Source organism: Rhinatrema bivittatum, chromosome 2 (assembly GCF_901001135.1).
Source record: "Rhinatrema bivittatum chromosome 2, aRhiBiv1.1, whole genome shotgun sequence".
Taxonomy (NCBI): Eukaryota; Metazoa; Chordata; class Amphibia; order Gymnophiona; family Rhinatrematidae; genus Rhinatrema; species Rhinatrema bivittatum.
This window is the reverse complement of record NC_042616.1, coordinates 656651964-656669544: the sequence shown is the minus strand read 5'-3', so window position 1 is coordinate 656669544 and position 17581 is coordinate 656651964. Positions and strand designations below refer to the sequence as shown.

Here is a 17581-nt window from a genome sequence, read left to right as displayed (position 1 = left end):
CATAGGCCTACCGGCGCGCGCAGAGCCCCGGGACTCGCGTAAGTCCCGGGGTTCTCCGAGGGGGGCGTGTCGGGGGCGGGCCCGGTCGTCGCAGCATTTAGGGGGCGTGTCGGCAGTGTTTTGGGGGCGGGTACGGGGGCGTGGCTACGGCCCGGGGCGGTCCAGGGGCGTGGCCGCGCCCTCCGTACCCGCCCTCAGGTCGCGTCCCGGCGCGCAACAGGCCCGCTGGCGCGCGGGGATTTACTTCTCCCTCCGGGAGGCGTAAATCCCCGGAGAAAGGTAAGGGGGGGGTGTAGACAGGGCCGGGCGGGTGGGTTAGGTAGAGGAAGGGAGGGGAAGGTGAGGGGAGGGCGTTAGAGGATTCCCTCCAAGGCCGCTCCGATTTCGGAGCGGCCTTGGAGGGAACGGGGGTAGGCTGCGCGGCTCGGCGCGCGCCGGCTATACAGAATTCATAGCCTTGCGCGCGCCCATCCAGGATTTTAGTGGATACGCGCGGCTCCGCGCGTATCTACTAAAATCCAGCGTACTTTTGCTGGCGCCTGATGCGCCAGCAAAAGTACGCCTATTCGCGTTTTTTGAAAATCTACCCCATATTCTTTTGGCAACTGTGAGTATTCCATTTGTATCCAGTCATGTGCACTAATACTTTTTCACTCTTCAAGGCTTAACTTTTTGATTTATCTTAATTTTAGTATTCAGATAAGAGCTATTTGTTGGAGAAAATGGTCAAAGAAGAATAGTTATGGTTGGAGCAGACAGTCTTTAATCTTCCTGTACAACGTCTCATATATACCTCATGATATATCACTTGGCTTTAATGCTTATTTTACTTTGAACACTACTTTTCGTTATGTCTGTTTTTAACCATCTTTTTAGAAAATTCTTTGATAGCAATCTGAGACTGCTTATGAAATTATAAGACCTGATGTCAATTAACCATTGCAGGACAATGGACAATTTTTTCATTTGAATCATTTTCAGATGAAACGAAAATTTCCTAGATTTGTTTTTGGAACTTTATGCAAGTAAATGTCATTTTGAATGTATAAAATTGAGTTTTATTCACATAAGTGGTAGTTAGGCACATAAAATCCAATTTTTGGCACATAAAAAACTTTATGTACGCATATTGATGAAGAAAAGTGGGAACAAATTCACATCCCTAGCAGCTAATTAACAACCTGAATATGAGGTATGGTAAACAAGGGCAGCTTCTGGTTTCTCTCTGCTGGTTGGAAACCCTATCTGTTAAGTATTCATATATTATTAATTAGATTGCATTTTGGTTTGGATTCAGCTGCTCAGTGGATTAAAACACTCCTTCCTTTTAAACTGAAAAATGGAAAATGGAACAATTATTTTAAAAAGTGTGTTAGCTCAAAGGAAACAGTGTAGCAATAGCTGGAATAAATCTGATAAGTTGTTCGATAACCTGCTAGACATATAATTAATATTTACCATTTGTTTCACTGTGTGTTAACGTCTTAATTTACAATGTAAGTCACAGTAAGAACTCCTGGATACTTGAAATTCATTCATTTCTGTAATGCATTCTTGAAATAATATCCTAATGCCTTACAATCCATCAATCAAAATGAGCATATCTGCTACCTTTGAAAGCTGTACTATTTAGATTATTAAGAATATCAACCTGCATTTATCTTTCCTTTCCTGATTTCTATTTCTAAACTTACTCTTTGTCCTAAGACATACTGGGGTTCATTTTCAATAGGAAGCCTAGCCACAATGCACATATGGGACTTTTCAGCCCATACAAACCCAAATGACTTTTAAATACAACAAGGTACTATCTGCATGCATTGCCCTTGAGTATAAATTTGTTATATGACTAAAAGCACATGCAATCTGAAAATTACTACAATATATGCTATTCAATTGTCAGTAGGTTTTACCTGCTTTAAGCACGCTTAAAAGTGAAATTTAAAAAGCCAGCACAAATCCAAACCAGGAGATATGCAAATATGTTGGGCTGGCGCACGCCGAGCAGATTTTAAAAGCTGCCCAGATATGCGTGAACTTCCTGCTGCGTGCATCAATAAAAAGGAGACGGGGTATGGGCATGGTCTGGGCGGGGCATGGGTGTTCCTGGATTTCAACTTCAAATTTACATGTGGAGACTTACACACACACGTGTGCGACAGCATTCCCTGCCTTGTAACTTTACTTCTGCTATGGAGGACACATAAGTAATAAATATAAATTATCAGTGGGATTTTAAGGGTGGGGGCTAACAGGGGAGAAGGGAGGCTATTAAACTAGAGGGGTTTGGAAGTCCTGTCCTTTACTTGGGTGAACTGGGAACGAACTGGGGAAACTGGTAATGGCATCAGTGCACGTATCTATTAAAATCCCCTTACTTACATGGTACAAGTGGTATTTACGCACATAGGCGCGTGGCCACTTAAAACTGCATGCACATGTGTGCATGGTCAGCCTGTTTTATAACATGCATGCATATATGTGGGTATGTTATAAAATGGGGCGTGGGCCGACAAACTCGTGCACCTGTTTAAAAGTTACCGTCCCTACGTTGATAAATGGACTTTTGAAAATTGCTATGATAGTATGTTCCATTTATGTTTTTCATAATTAGTATCTGTATATTGTGCTCGTTTCATTTAGTTTATTTATTAAATAAACCATCTTTCTAACATAAATCAAAGTGGTAGACAAAAAATCAGCATTCATATTAAGAACAGCAATATGTTTTATAATCTTGCTGTCATATTATTTTACTTTATTGTCTGTCCTATTTACTGATGTATGTTGTGACGTACTCCACCCCGATCATTGGAGGGTGGGATAAACAAATAAAATAACTACAAAAGATTAATAAATTCAAAACCACTAGAGACAGAATACAAATTTCTTGGAATTATTTCTTGAATTTCTGTCAGAATAGCCAAGTTTTCATACTTTTTGTAAATTTCAAATAATTTAATTCTTGCCAAGCCACTGTAGGCATGCCATTCCAAACCAAAGGGTAGGTGTCTGATAGGCAAAACACATCCGCCATGTAGATGCAAGTCTAAGAAAATCCAGTTGTGCTAAACAAAGATATCTAGCAGTTTTGTAGGGAATTAGAAGGCTGGCCAAATATTTCCAATGTCCCCTATGCAAAAAGATAAATGCAAGGCATAATATCTACATAAATGGGCAACCAGTGAAATTCAAGTAAAAGTGTGACATAAGAACATAAGAACATATGACATTGCCATGCTGGGTCAGACCAAGGGTCCATCAAGCCCAGCATCCTGTTTCCAACAGAGTCCAAATCAGGCCACAAGAACCTGGCAAGTACCCAAACACTAAGAAGATCCCATTCTACTGATGCCAGCAATAGCAGAGGCCATTCCCTAAGTCAACTTGATTAATAGCAGTTAATGGACTTCTCCACCAAGAACGTTTCCAAACCTTTTTTAAACCCAGCTACACTAACTGCACTAACCACATCCTCTGGCAACAAATTCTCCCTAGTCCTTCTATTATCCGAAAGTGTAAATAACCAATTCACATCTACTTGTTCAAGACCTCTCATTATTTTAAAGATCTCTATCGTATCCCCCCTCAACCGTCTCTTCTCCAAGCTGAACAGCCCTAAGCTCTTCAGCCTTTCCTCATAGGGGAGTTGTTCCATCCCCTTTATCATTTTGGTCGCCCTTCTCTGTACCTTCTCCATTGCAACTATATCTTTTTTGAGATGCGGCGACCAGAATTGTACACAGTATTCAAGATGCAGTCTCACCATGGGGCGATACAGAGGCATTATGACATTTTCCATTTTGTTAACCACCATTCCCTTCCTAATAATTCCTAACATTCTGTTTGCTTTTTTGACTGCTGCAGCACACTGAGCCAACAGTTTCAAAGTATTATCCACTATGATGCCTAGATCTTTTTCCTGGGTGGTAGCTCCTAATATGGAACCTAACATCGTGTAACTACAGCAAGGTTTATTTTTCCCTATATGCAATGCCTTGCATTTGGCCACATTAAATTTCATCTGCCATTTGGATACCCAGTCTTCTAGTCACACAAGGTCCTCCTGCAATGTATCACAATCCGTTTGTGATTTAACTACTCTGAATAATTTTGTATCATCTGCAAATTTGATATGATAACCTCACTCGTCATATTCCTTTCCAGATCATTTATAAATATATTGAAAAAGCACCGGTCCAAGTACAGATCCCTGAGGCACTCCACTGTTTACCTTTTCCACTGAGAAAATTGACCATTTAATCCTACTCTGTTTCCTCTTTTGGAGTCAAAAATTAGGGTTTTTTTTTTGTATTTGAAGGAGTTACAATCGTTTGACTAAAGTTAATGTTATGTCCTGGTAGAGTGCATTACAGTACAATAATCTATTCGACAAGGGCATAAATTAGCATTTGAAGGTCTTGATGACCTATAAAAGGTTTTAAGCAAAAAGTGAAATATAAATAATAAAATGAAAAAGGTATCGAGAAAGATTTGAGTGGACAAGGAAAACCTGGAGTCAGTTTTTGCTCCTAAATTGGTTACCACCTCTTTTGTTAAAATCCTAACTCCCATCATTTGTGGGGGAGACTGCAGGGGAACATTCCTCCTGGTCACCCACAACACTTCAGACTTCCTGGGATAAACTTTCAAACCCAGCATTTAGTACTGCTTAAAAAAGAGGAAACTGACTGTGCATTAATTTGTCAACTGTGCTACAATATTGTTGTAAAGATACGTGTGTGTATGAACACAATAAAGTGTTACTACAGTGAATATTCCTTATATCGAAAAAAATCTGTCATGTAAAGTTACTGTGAAAAAAGCATGCTATAGATGTTTCTAAAAAGTTTTGATTAAGCCTTATACAATGCTATTTATCTTTGAAATTCAGAATTAGCATTTTTAACAAAGTATTTTATAACTTATTGTTTCATTATTTTAAATCAGTATGCAAGATTTAATATACTTACTCCTGACCTAAACATGAAGAATTAAACATATTCATGTTTTAATGCCTTGACAATACCTTTCTCGTGGATTTTTTATTATTATTATTACATTGTAGATGATTTTAATCTGTTGTACAGTTTTTCCTGATACTGAAAACAATTTTTCTCTCTCTTTAATTTCAGTATATAATAGCCTTCCTCTTTAGGGTTAAAATGTACTGAACATTAAATTCAAGCTGCATTCCAGAATTTCATGGCCAGAAAGTTGATTGTACCGAGATCTCGAGAGAGAATTAGTTCTGAACAGTGATAACCATAATGTCACATCTGTGCCTCCATCCCTGCTTTCAGAAAACAATCTACTAGATACTGGACAAAACCTAAACTTTAGTTCCTTCCGGAGCTGTAAACAATTCTCCCTTGCATGTATCCGATAGAAACAATCTATATCATTTGATAAATTAATACAATAAAAATAATTGAAAAAAGTGACTTCATAAACTAACAACTCCTGCCAAAAGCTCTTTTTTAAATCTCTTCATCTTTTTGATCTTGCTTGATTCTGCTAAAATTGTTTTTAAAAAGATCAACTCCAGACAAGTCTTAGGATGTTACGTATCTGGCCTTAAAACATCCAGATTTTAATTTTGCTGTATGCAGTCCATGGTGTGAAGCCACAACCTCTCTCCATCCATCCATCCACCCATCCTCTCACTCCCTTTTTTTTAGGACCTCGCATTCTTGTGCCACACATAGAAAGAGAAGAAGAAAGGGCTTCCATACCTCCTGCGCTGTCCCCAGACCACGGCTTCTGCTTTTCATCTTGCACATGCGGGTTGAGTGGTTCAGGGGCATCGGATTACTTTTTCTTTTTGTTTCCGTGGCATCCTATATCGGCTGTCCCCCCTGGAAAACCTAAGAAGAAGGAATGAAACATTCATGAGCTTGCAGGCTGCCATTACGCAGCGGCCGACGACAGGGCACCGTGCAGCACACCTGTGTCTGATGGCGTTGCAGCCCTGGTTGAGCTCTGCCCTGTGAAGTACCGTAGCTTTGCTTAATCTGCTGAGGTTTCTCCATTTTAGATGCCTCCTTCCCCCCCCCCCCCCCCCCCCAGATATCATCATGTTCAGCTGTGTTTTTCTAGCACAGCTGTATATTACTGCTGGTGGTAGACTGAGAATACATTTGCTCATAGGTACAACCCAGCAAGTCTTATGCAATTACAATAAAACTGAGGTCCCAAGTACAAACTCACTGAAAGGCCATAATGGAAGGCTAGAAAGGGCAGAATTTATCATTGCAAAGAATTTGATATAGTATGAAACACTAACATAACTGCATATGCAGGTTTGAAGAGAATACTGCTACAGAACGCTAGATCCTGATAGATTTCTTTTAATCTAAATGGTTTTGTAACTCAGGTGCGCCCTGAAACCTTGCCTTTTGTTACAAAACACCAGTATTAATCAGGGATCAAAGTGTACAAGAAAGAAGTAGAGATACTCCCTCTGTTTCCAGGTCTTCTGATTTTTCTTGTTACCTTCCTCCCTATTTTTTTTCATTTTTCCAGACTTCCTGTCTTTCTCCCATTTCCTCACTGCATCTTCGTTTCACATCTTAGGGGCTCATATCCTCACAGAAATGGTCTGTCTCTCTGGCGCTTCTACTTTCCTGAAGCCAGCGGCCCCAGGGTCAGGGTAAATTTTGTCCGGCAAAGATTTTTACTTATAAGAACGAGGTTTGCTTGAGGCTCCCGACTGGGGGGTGGGGGGAGGGGGGAGAGGAGGCTTCAGCTGGGTCTCAGCTTCTCCACCTGGTGGAGTAGTCTCACCTTCACCCAGGCCCCCTTGTACCCATAGGTACTGCCATGGCTGGAAACACTGACTGGGAAGGGGGTGGCTGTAGTCTCCTTTGATGGTACCAACCCTGCCTCATGCTTCATGTTCCCTATTCCTTTCTCTTCCTCCCTCGCCATCTCATTTCTTCCGGCTCTCCTCTCCCCCTCCCCCCGCCCTCCTTATTTTCTTTTAAGTGGTCACCGTATGAAGCTCTAAGGGGTAAAAATCAGGAGCAGCATTAGAACATATTTCTTCATGGAAAGGGTGGTAAGTGCATGTAATGGCCTCCCAGTGAAAGTAACAGTCGGGCCGATACAGTAAAAATTGCGGGAGAGCAGGCGAGCGCCCACTCTCCCAGCGCGCGCACAGGACACTCTCCTGTGCGCACGATACAGTAATTTAATTTATTTAAATTAGGGCCGGCGGTAAAAAGAGGCGCTAGGGACACTAGCGCGTCCCTAGCGCCTCTTTTTGGACAGGAGCGGCGGCTGTCAGCGGGGTTTGACAGCCGACGCTCAATTTTGCCGGCGTCAGTTCTCGAGCCCACTGACAGCCACGGATGCCGGCAAAATTGAGTGTCCGGTTTTCAACCCGCGAGCCGAGGGCCTATTTCAATTTTTTTTTTCTTTTTTTTTACTTTTTTTAACTTTCGGGACCTCCGACTTAATATCACCATGCATCAGCAGAAATTAACGCCTACCTTTGGGTAGGTGCTAATTTCTTAAAGTAAAATGTGCAGCCTGGCTGCACATTTTACTTTCTGAATCGCGCGGGAATACCTAATGGGGCCAACAACATGCATTTGCATGTTGCGGGCACTATTAGGTTTGGGGGGGTTGGACGCTCATTTTTGACGTGCTATTACCCCTTACTGAATAAGGGGTAAAGCTAGTGCGTCAAAAACACGCGTCCAATCGCGGGTTAACCGCGCGCTCCGCCGGAGCGCACTGTACCGTATCGGCCTGAGTGAAAGTAGCAGAATTCAAGAAAGAATGGAATAAGTGCAGAATAGGTGAGGGGAAAGCCAGAGACCAGCTGGGGTCTATGGCATTTCACCTGGAATGATAATGGGCAGCAGACCTGGAGATCAATATACTAAAGCGCACCAAATTTAGTAGCAAAGTCACACTTTTACACGTGAAAGTTTTCTACTGGATAGAAAAACCTGAATGAAAACTCTTGTGCAGAAGTTTCCTATGGAGAAATTCACAAAAAGGATAACTACACTGCGACCTCTTTGAAGCGTTGTTATCCTTTAAACATAAACTGGCTCATGAGCCTATATTTTTATTTTAGTGCTGCAAATATGCTTTGCATGATTTTTCTTTGCAAGAGTAAACATACAGGAGTAAGTTTATTATATGCAAAAGCCCCAAAAATTTGCAGGGTCCGCTTTGTACATAAAAAGTGAAATTTGTGCACCTAAGGTGCAAAAGTGGTTATTTTTACATGAGACAAACTTTGCAAAATTCAGCACAGTTTAGTTCATCGGCCTCCTTATATGCAAGGCCAGGCTTTGGGTAGGGCACAATGGGTGGTCGCCCTAGATATGGGAGAGACCTAAGCACCATTGGCAGCATCTGTTGGGCTGGTCAACCAGTGAGCTGGGCAGCAGTAGTGCTGGCTGGATGAGAACCTGGTGCAGGAAAGGCAACTCAGTCAAATGCCAGCTGCAGAGCTCCTCTGCCTCCTTAAAGGCACAGGAGCTCCGAAGTCAGTGGTATTGAAATTGCTGCTGGCCTATGTGCTCCTGCACCTTTAAAGACTTGGATGTTCCTCTTTACTGGTGCTGGCACCTTTCTGCTTTTTTGCATGGTTACACTGTTTGCTTATGAGTTGTTTGAACCACGTGGATGCAGAACTAAGAAGAGGCACCGGCATTAAAGAGGAAGGAGCAGCTGCATTCGAAGCAACAGCCATGTCATGAAAGTGGGCCGTGTCTTCCAAAGCTTTTGTGAAAGTGATCATCTGCAGGTACTGTGGAGCACATTATTATTCCTTGCTGTCACCTGGAGCTCTACATAGGCTTGATGAGCAGCAGGAGTCGGGATAATCCATGAATATGCTGCTGGCTCCAAGTTAGCTGCAATGGTGTTTTGAGTTCATCTGCTGTGTGCAGGTATAGTTTCACAAAGGTTAATATTCAGCCGGCCAATTCCAGGTAAAATTATCCAGACAACTTTGTCTGGGTATCATAATATGGATAGATTTTCAACCTAAAACTGTGCCGTCGGCATATCGGCCTAAAAGTTAACTTTAGGGAGCTTTAGGACTGATATTTACCTCTAAGGTGATTCCTTTACAGCATAGGATCCTTCCAGAGTAGGGGACCCTGAAGCTCTCATTTCAGGAGAGTTAAGAATCCCCCAGGAACCTGAAGCACTAGCACTTACACAGAGTGGAAAAGGACACTCATCTGTAAAACCATTTACTTCACCTTGCACTTGATTACTTTTGAAGAAATAGGTGAACTTTTACAGACCGCTGCAATAAGATGCAGGTAAAAGCATGTGTCCAAGCATGCTTTTTTAAGGCGCTCACAGCCACCTCTTCTAGGCACCTGATGCTATTTTAAAATGAGCTAGTGCATTAAAGGGGACATGCTAGGGAGAAATTGTGCATCCTTAGCGCCCAGGAGACGTGGCTGTGTGCTTATTGCTATGGGCGCTCAATACGAGCCATAGAGATCCACTAAACATCAACTAAATAAGTCATGGAATGTATCGATTATAAAAAAAAAATCTTTCTGGATGCACAATATACACGCACAATAGCAAGGGGCGAAGTCAGCATGGCGTGTGTATATTGTGCATCCAGAAAAGTTTTTTTTTTATAATGGACACATGACTCGCAAATGACTTACTCCCAGCTCCGGGGCTGGCATTAAATTTGCCGGGTTAAAAAGTGTGTGTTGGGTGCCCAGGGGTTTACTGCATCAGGAAGTAATAGCCTCATCTACATGGAATTTACATGTGATGAGCGCTATCGGCTGCACGGTACTTTGGGTGTGCGTTTTGGCCGCGCTAATCCCCTTATTGCATCAGGTGTTAGTCTAGCGCACCCCAAATGCATGTACAACAGCTCGTTAACCTGTGCGCTCGGCTGGGAGCACTTTATTGCATCATCCCCTCTTTGTTTGAACACCCAGATCTGTGTCCTGCATTCTTTGTCCCAGTCAAGCACCAGCATCACACTGCACACCTGCACATAGAAAAGGGATTCACCTCACCACCTGGGCCACAAGCGCTAGCTTTCCCCCCACAGAAAGGACTCACCCCTGGGATAATAATGTCAGTGGCAGAGGAAGATAGCCCTGAGAAACAGACATTCTTTTGTATATCCTTGGAGGTGATGCCCCTGCAAAGAAAAGGGTTATACAGTCTAAAAAAAGCAACTTCCTGAAGCCGATTTTAAATCTTAACCACTTTTCTGCAGTAAATACACTTCCCATAGAATCTTGTTTATCATGTATGTTTGTCTTGACTCGATTGTAAGCTCATGAAGATGGGACTGTCTCTTATGCATATCTGTATAACGCTATGTATGTCTGGTAGTATTTCAGAACTGATACATAGTAGTAATAATTGGAGTAGAGCAGTGTTATGGAACATGATGCCTAATTAACTCAGGTCTGAGCCATGCATTTATTTATTTAGTTATTTATTTAAGTCTTTAAAAACACTATTTAGTATTTGCACAGGAATTTGACATCTGATGTCTGTAAATATGTTTCAGAAAAAAGTATCATAGTATCAGGAGGTTAAGAACCTAAACAGAAAAGTAGGCAATTTGTAAACTATTTGTTAATGGGTTTTTAATATTGTTATTTGTAACCCGCCTAGTATGGGTACAAATCTTTTTAATTAATTAATTAATTAATTAATTAATTAATAGTGGAAGTAGCAAAGTATCAGTACCATAAGGATGAGGGAGGAGGGGAAGAAACCTTCAGCCCCATAAAATGTGCCTCGTTGATGTGGAGTTACAAGGACTGGCAGGCTGGAGTCAGGGAAACCCCCCCACAGAGGCAGTACAGGGCTGCAGGACAGGACTGGAGCTGGTCTTCTGCCTAACCAACCTCCTCCCTGCAGGTTGAGCCCTTGGGTTCTGGGGGCCAGTAGGACTTCTCTTCTGTGAAACACCAGGGCATGGCCTGAAAACTGAGTACAGGCTGGAGGCCGAGGTCAGGCATAGGCTGGACGAGGCAAGGCTGGCTGGAGGCCGAGGGCAGGCACAGGTTAGAAGCTGGATATACCGGTAGGTACTGGCTGGGGCTGGATTTGAGGCAAAGGATAAGGGCAAGGCCTGGGGAATAAACAAGGGACTTAGATGGACAGGACAAGACTGGACAAGGAGAGGACTGGACTAGACAAGTAAAGTTTTTTGCTGTAGCATATTTTATAGTTTCACTGTGCCAGCCCATCAACAGCCCGTCACACAAGAGAGGAAAGCAAAGCAGTAAGGCAGTGCTGCATCACAATATCTGCGTCTCATTGCAGATTTGTGTTGCTTTGTTTGCAGTTGCTGTTTTGTTTTTCCTTTCTAGTGATTGAAGTCTTAGGTACATGAGATTAGCAATTTATTCTCTGTTTGCCTGGCAACGAGCACAGTGTGGGTAGTGGGCACTAGGCAGTACTGGGCATGAGAGAGCAGTGAGGGCAGAGCAGAGAGTGCAGAATAACAGGCTGTATTGTGAAGCCTTTTTGTATCAGAGAAATAGTGCAAACAGAGTAGACAGTGTGACACTTGCTGTTTGCCTGGCAGCGGGCACAGTGTGTGTGCAGTGGGCATTACAATACCACTGTAAAACATTAAATCTTTGTTGTAATCTTCACATTCCCAATGTCATAAAAACAATCATGTCAGGGACAGGGAAGGGCAGAGCAGATGAAAAAAAAATGTAAATGTGTCCAAAATTGGGCAGGTTGGCACTGCAGTGTCATCAAAACTGAAGAGGGATTTCTTCTGGACTACTAAGACAGCAGGAGCCAGCTTTATGCCAAAGAAACTGGCATATGGAGAATTGGAGATGATGATGTGCCATTGCAGATTGCAGATGACAGAGGGTGTATTTCTCTCCAGTCTTCTATTTTCAATAAGAAGGAAAAGGTTGCAGCAGATAATGCAATAAAAGCCATATTTTCCTCCTCTGATTTTGATGAAAAGTCATTGATTGGCTTGTTTGAATCAGAGATATTGAAATTACTCTGGAAGAGGAAAATATGGGAGGCATATATATTGTTGTGCTATCATCACCATCCAGTTCCTTGAGGCGGGAGACAGGACAAAATGAGGATAGGGCTGAAGAACAAGCAGCACAGGTAGAGAGCACAACTGATGCCTCTGGAATTGTTCTTCACAGTCCACTCTCTACCTCAGCACTAGTGTCAGCATCCTTCATGAAGGCTGTAGAGAAGGCATTGTGGAGGAAATCCATAATCTGGAGACATTTCCAAATAAGAGATGAGCCACGCTTTGCAAAGTGCAAGTACTGTCCAAGAACATAAGTTGTGGGAAACAAATGGGGCACTTAACTAACACTGGCATGCATTATCACCTACAGAAGGAGCACCCCTTAGTACTGGCATCTGGGGAGGGTGGAAATGTGGTGGTAGTTTTGGGGACCCCTTCTTCTAGTCAGGGGAAAGTGGCAGAAAAAAAAAGGAAACGTGTTCCCCAAGGTGATCCCATGCCCTCAACCCTTCCAGCATTCAGGTGACAAGCAAGCAGCCCCCCTGCCAAACATCAGAAGTGATAACCTACGATGGAAGAAATGGGGTGGGTTTCAATAGCAATGTCCTGGGCAGGAGGCAAGCAGCAGCCAAAGTTCTAACAGGGAGCATTGCTGAAATGATTGCCCTTGACAGCCAGCCCCTGCATTATACAAAGTTGGCATTCCCACATTATAAAGTCCCTTCCGGGACCATCTTTAGTAGGGCAGTCATCCACAGCCTGTACGAACTGTGCTGTAGTTGTATCCAGGAGCTGCTGGCTAAGGCAGAGGGGAGTAGCGTGCATATCACCACTGAGATCTGGACCTCCATGAATGCTACATACTCCTATCTCTCTCTGACTGCAGACTGGTGGGATCTGACAGAAGTGAGGCAGGCAGCAGCTCTAGCAAGGATGGAGGGAAAGGGTGCAGTGAGCATTGTTGCACACTCAGTCAATGGATGAATCCCATGCCTCTGCAAATATTCTATCAGCCATAAGATAGATGCTGGAGGGTTGACAGCTAGACAGGAGAACTAGGAGTTCAAATGCTGGTTTCTTTGTGACAGATAAAGGCATTAATATTGTAAAGGTACTACAAGATGGGGGCTTAGAAGGAATCCGATGTTTTGCACACATTCTGTATCTGGTTGGGAAGGATGCCCTAGGACTGGGGAGAAAGAGCTATCAGCATGAATTCTTGGCAGAGCATTTAGATAAGTGCAGGAAATTTGTGGGGCACTTCCACAGAAGTGTAAAGGCAAGGCCACTTCTCCGAGAGAAGCAAGAGGAAATTGGAATACCTATCAAGCACCTCAATATAGATATTGGCACCCGTTAAAACTCAACATACCTGAAGCTGTAGAGATTAGTAGAGCAGCAGACACAAAATAAACAAATTAGGGTTCCCACCAAACAAATTTTAAAACAAACACATTTTTTTTCCTGCTGTACTTGCCTACTAGTCAAGGATAGCAAGGAAAGAGTGGCCAGGTCAGAGAGGCTGAGGTGACTCAATGAATAGGCACTGAGGCATTGAGCAGGCTGGGTTAAGTAGGGCCGAGGCTTGAGCATAGTAGTAGGATCAGTGAGGAGGTATTAAGTAGGGATGTGAATCGTTTTTTGACGATTTAAAATATCGTCCGATATATTTTAAATCGTCAAAAAATCGTTAGGGCCACGATACAATACCAATTCCCCCGATTTATCGTTAAAAAATCGTAAATCGGGGGAAGGGGGAGGGCAGGAAAACCGGCACACTAAAACCCCCTAAAACCCACCCCCGACCCTTTAAATTAAATCCCCCACCCAATGCTTTAAATTACCTGGGGATCCGGCGGTGGTCCAGAACGGCGGCGTTCCAGAACGGCCCCCTCAATAGAATTGTGTTATCTTCAGCCGGCGCCATTTTTCAAAATGGCCGCCGCAAAATGGCGGCGGCCATAGACAAAAACGATTCAACGGAGGAGGTCGTTCCGGACCCCCGCTGGACTTTTGGCAAGTCTTGTGGGGGTCAGGAGGCCCCCCCAAGCTGGCCAAAAGTTTCCTGGGAGTCCAGCGGGGTTCCGGGAGCGATTTCTTGCCGCGAATCGTTTTCATACGGAAAATGGCGCCGGCAGGAGATCGACTGCAGGAGGTCGTTCAGCGGGGGTTCCGGACCGCCGCTGAACGACCTCCTGCACTCGATCTCCTGCCGGCGCCATTTTCCGTACGAAAACGATTCGCGGCAAGAAATCGCTCCCGGAACCCCGCTGGACTCCCAGGAAACTTTTGGCCAGCTTGCGGGGGCCTCCTGACCCCCACAAGACTTGCCAAAAGTACAGCGGGGGTCCGGAACGACCTCCTCTGTCGAATCGTTTTTGTCTATGGCCGCCGCCATTTTGCGGCGGCCATTTTGAAAAATGGCGCCGGCTGAAGACAACACGATTCTATTGAGAGGGCCGTTCCGGACCGCCGCCGTTCTGGACCACCGCCGGATCCCCAGGTAATTTAAAGCATTTGGGGGGGGGGTTCGGGAGGGTGAGGGATTTAATTTAAAGGGTCGGGGTGGGTTTTAGGGGGGTTTAGTGTGCCGGCTCACGATTTTAACGATTTTTCACGATAGTTTACACACCCAAACGGCAACAATACGATTCCCTCCCCCTCCCAGCCGAAATCGATCGTTAAGACGATCGAGGACACGATTCACATCTCTAGTATTAAGCAGTTAGGTGGATATCCTGTGGGCAGATCAGAATCAGGTTAACTTATCCAGATAAGTGCCAGTATTTGGACTTATCTGGTAAGTTAACCGGATAAGTTAGACCTGTCTAAACGTAGCTGGAAAAGACACATCTGGCTAAGTGGTGATTTCTATAGGGATATTCAGCAGCATAGCCATGCTGCTGAATATCCCATCTAATTTAGCTAGGTAAGTCTTATCCGGTTAACTTACCAAGACATCTTTTTTAAATATCTACCTCTATATAAATAATAATAACATAAAATAAACATAGAATAAAATAAAATCTAAAATAACTAAATAATTAAATAACCCTCAAACAAATATTGCGCTCTCTCCACTCACCTCCCAATACCAGGAGGCCTTGCTGATGTGGCCTGGGGCGCTGCTTCCCTCCTTTGCCCAACGCTGATGCTTCCTCCTCCTGGCATGGCCTGAAGAAGCTGCTGATGCCACCAGGCCATGCTGCCACTCTTAAGTGGTGCTGACTCACCTCAATACCGCACTGCTGTGACTGAGTCATGCTGCACAGCCTCTCATGGCTGGTTCCCACCAATACTATCTATGCGGCGGGGGATCGCCGCCAACACTATTGTGATCTTTGCAGCCTGGGGGCCGCCGACCCAGTGTATTCTCTACAACCCAATGTCCTCTAAGTGTACGCGCATGCCTCTGCTCATAATTTAAAGGACCACGGCAGGAAAAGCTGCGGCACCGCTTGATGACTTCATCCTCCAGCCAGCCTTATAAAAGGGCTCTTCTGCCACTTTCTGGTTGCCATTGCATCGGTCTTCATTGTTTTCATGTTCCTCATTGAATATCTATCTTGTTCCATGTTCCTGGTTCTTGTCGGTTCCTGTGTCCAAATCTTCTGAGTCTCACCTCATCCAGGTTTTCTGAGTTTTCAGAACTTGTTGTGTCAAGTTCCTGAATTTCCTCATGTGCCAGTGCAACGTCTGCAACCAGCCACAGCGGCTGTGAATTGCGCGTCGCTGCACAATTTCTTGAATCCTAGTTCCCGCAGTTGTGCCAACATCATGGTCCACAACCAGCCCATGGGCTGTGTAAGGCGCCTCATAGCACAAGGCTTGCTTCCAAGTCCATCTTCGCTGGATCAAGTCCTCTGAGTCCATTCTTGTTTTAAAGTTCCGAGTTTCAAGTCAAGTTCCAAGTTCCTAGTGTTGTTCCTAGTTACGGTCTCATGGAGCTTGTCCAGCCAGCAGATCTCCTTGTTCCTTGTCCCAAACTATTTTCCTCATTCCTCATTCCAAGCCAAGTTCCTCATTTCAAGTCTTGTTATTCCTTCCAAGTCAAGTTCATGGTTCCAAACCAAGTTCCGCGTTGCAAGCCAAGTTCCGTGTTCCAAGCCATGTTCTTCATTCCTAGTGATGTGCCTCATTTCAAGTAATGTTCCAAGTGATGTTCCTTGTTCCAAGTCTATTTCCAATTCTTCAATGCCTTCATCATGTCCTTGTCTCTAGTGTCATCTTCCATCCTCAACCTCCGTCTGTTCTGACGCACAAGCCATTACAATGCAGCAGGTCCAAAAGGGCTTTCGAGTGGCTGAAGGGCTACCCCAGAGACCAGCATTGCATGGTCTCACTCCTGTGCGTGCAAACATTATAGGCGTGCGCCTTCCTCTCTCCCCTCTGTCTGTGCTCCTCCCATACACAATTAAAAATCAACATATTTATAATAATAGATTTTACATGAAAAATGACATTCAAAATGCAGTTTTTTGATGAAAAATATAATTAAGTTGTATACTACATTTACATGCACTGTTGTGGTGCTAACCAGAAATCTCTGCAAAAAAGACATTGGAACTCATATGGCATTAGACCGATTGTAATGTGTATTGGGTGTAGGCTTAGCTCTCAAAAAACTATGAGAAACTGAATCACAATTACAATATAGTAAACCATCCATACCAAGAAAGCACTAACTGCCAGCACTCAAACAGCAACACCCTTACATATGAAAAGGCAACACTGCAAATATTGTACCAGACCATAAAACAGCCATATACCTACTACTAGGAAAACAGAACAATTCATGCTGCTATAGACCTCTACACAGAAACTACACACTAAAAGAATACCTCACCTCAGTCTCACAAGAAGAACACAGAATAAATAGACCATAAAGGATAAACAGAAACATTCAAATAAAAATGAACTGGAAACTGAAAGAAGTCAGACTCTGTATGCAGTGCAACAATAGAAAAACAGAAACATTACCATTCCTTTTAAAATATCAAACAATAAAAGCAGAAATATGAACCTGCAATAATAATAAAACCATATTAATAAAAAGAATACATATTTCAAACAGCCAATGAACATAATAACATCCAATAATTAAAAAGTATTGTAAAAATATTTTACAATTTTCTAAACACCAATAAAATATTTCAAAACAGCAGACACATCACATAACACCCAATAATTACAACTAATAAGGATAAGAAAAAATTCCCACTCTCAATTCCTGGGAAACTTTGATTTATTTATCCTTATCTAAGATTTATGAATCACTTACATGTGAAAGAGGTAGGCGATTTACATGGTAAAACATACACAATTCTAAAAAACATAAATAAAAACATATAAACACATAAACGTATAAAACCATATAGATAAATGCATTAAAACAGAGAATAAAACCATATAGATAAATGCATTAAAACAGAGAAGCAAAAATTAGATACAAGTCTGAAAAAAAAATTGTTCATTTTAAAAGCCATCTTAAAAAGGTGATTTTTTTACTAGTAAAACTAAAAGTCTTCAAGCAGTCAGATACAATACCTCTGGGAATGAGTTCCAGAGAGTGAGAGCTGCAACAGAAAAGGCACA

The 17581-nt window shown here is 43.1% G+C and overlaps 1 protein-coding gene and 1 long non-coding RNA gene across 6 annotated transcripts in view; one reads left to right on the top strand and one right to left on the bottom strand.

The window, feature by feature from the left end:
* DNAJC5B (DnaJ heat shock protein family (Hsp40) member C5 beta) overlaps positions 1–5863 on the bottom strand; it is a 106497-nt gene extending 100634 nt beyond the window's left edge. The window contains exon 1 of the mRNA XM_029591392.1: positions 5736–5863. The gene's annotated coding sequence lies outside the window, so the exon portion shown is untranslated. The remainder of the gene's footprint in view (positions 1–5735) is intronic.
* The window catches only part of LOC115085407, a 150129-nt gene that overhangs the window by 24259 nt on the left and 108289 nt on the right, over positions 1–17581 (top strand). The window lies entirely within an intron of this gene.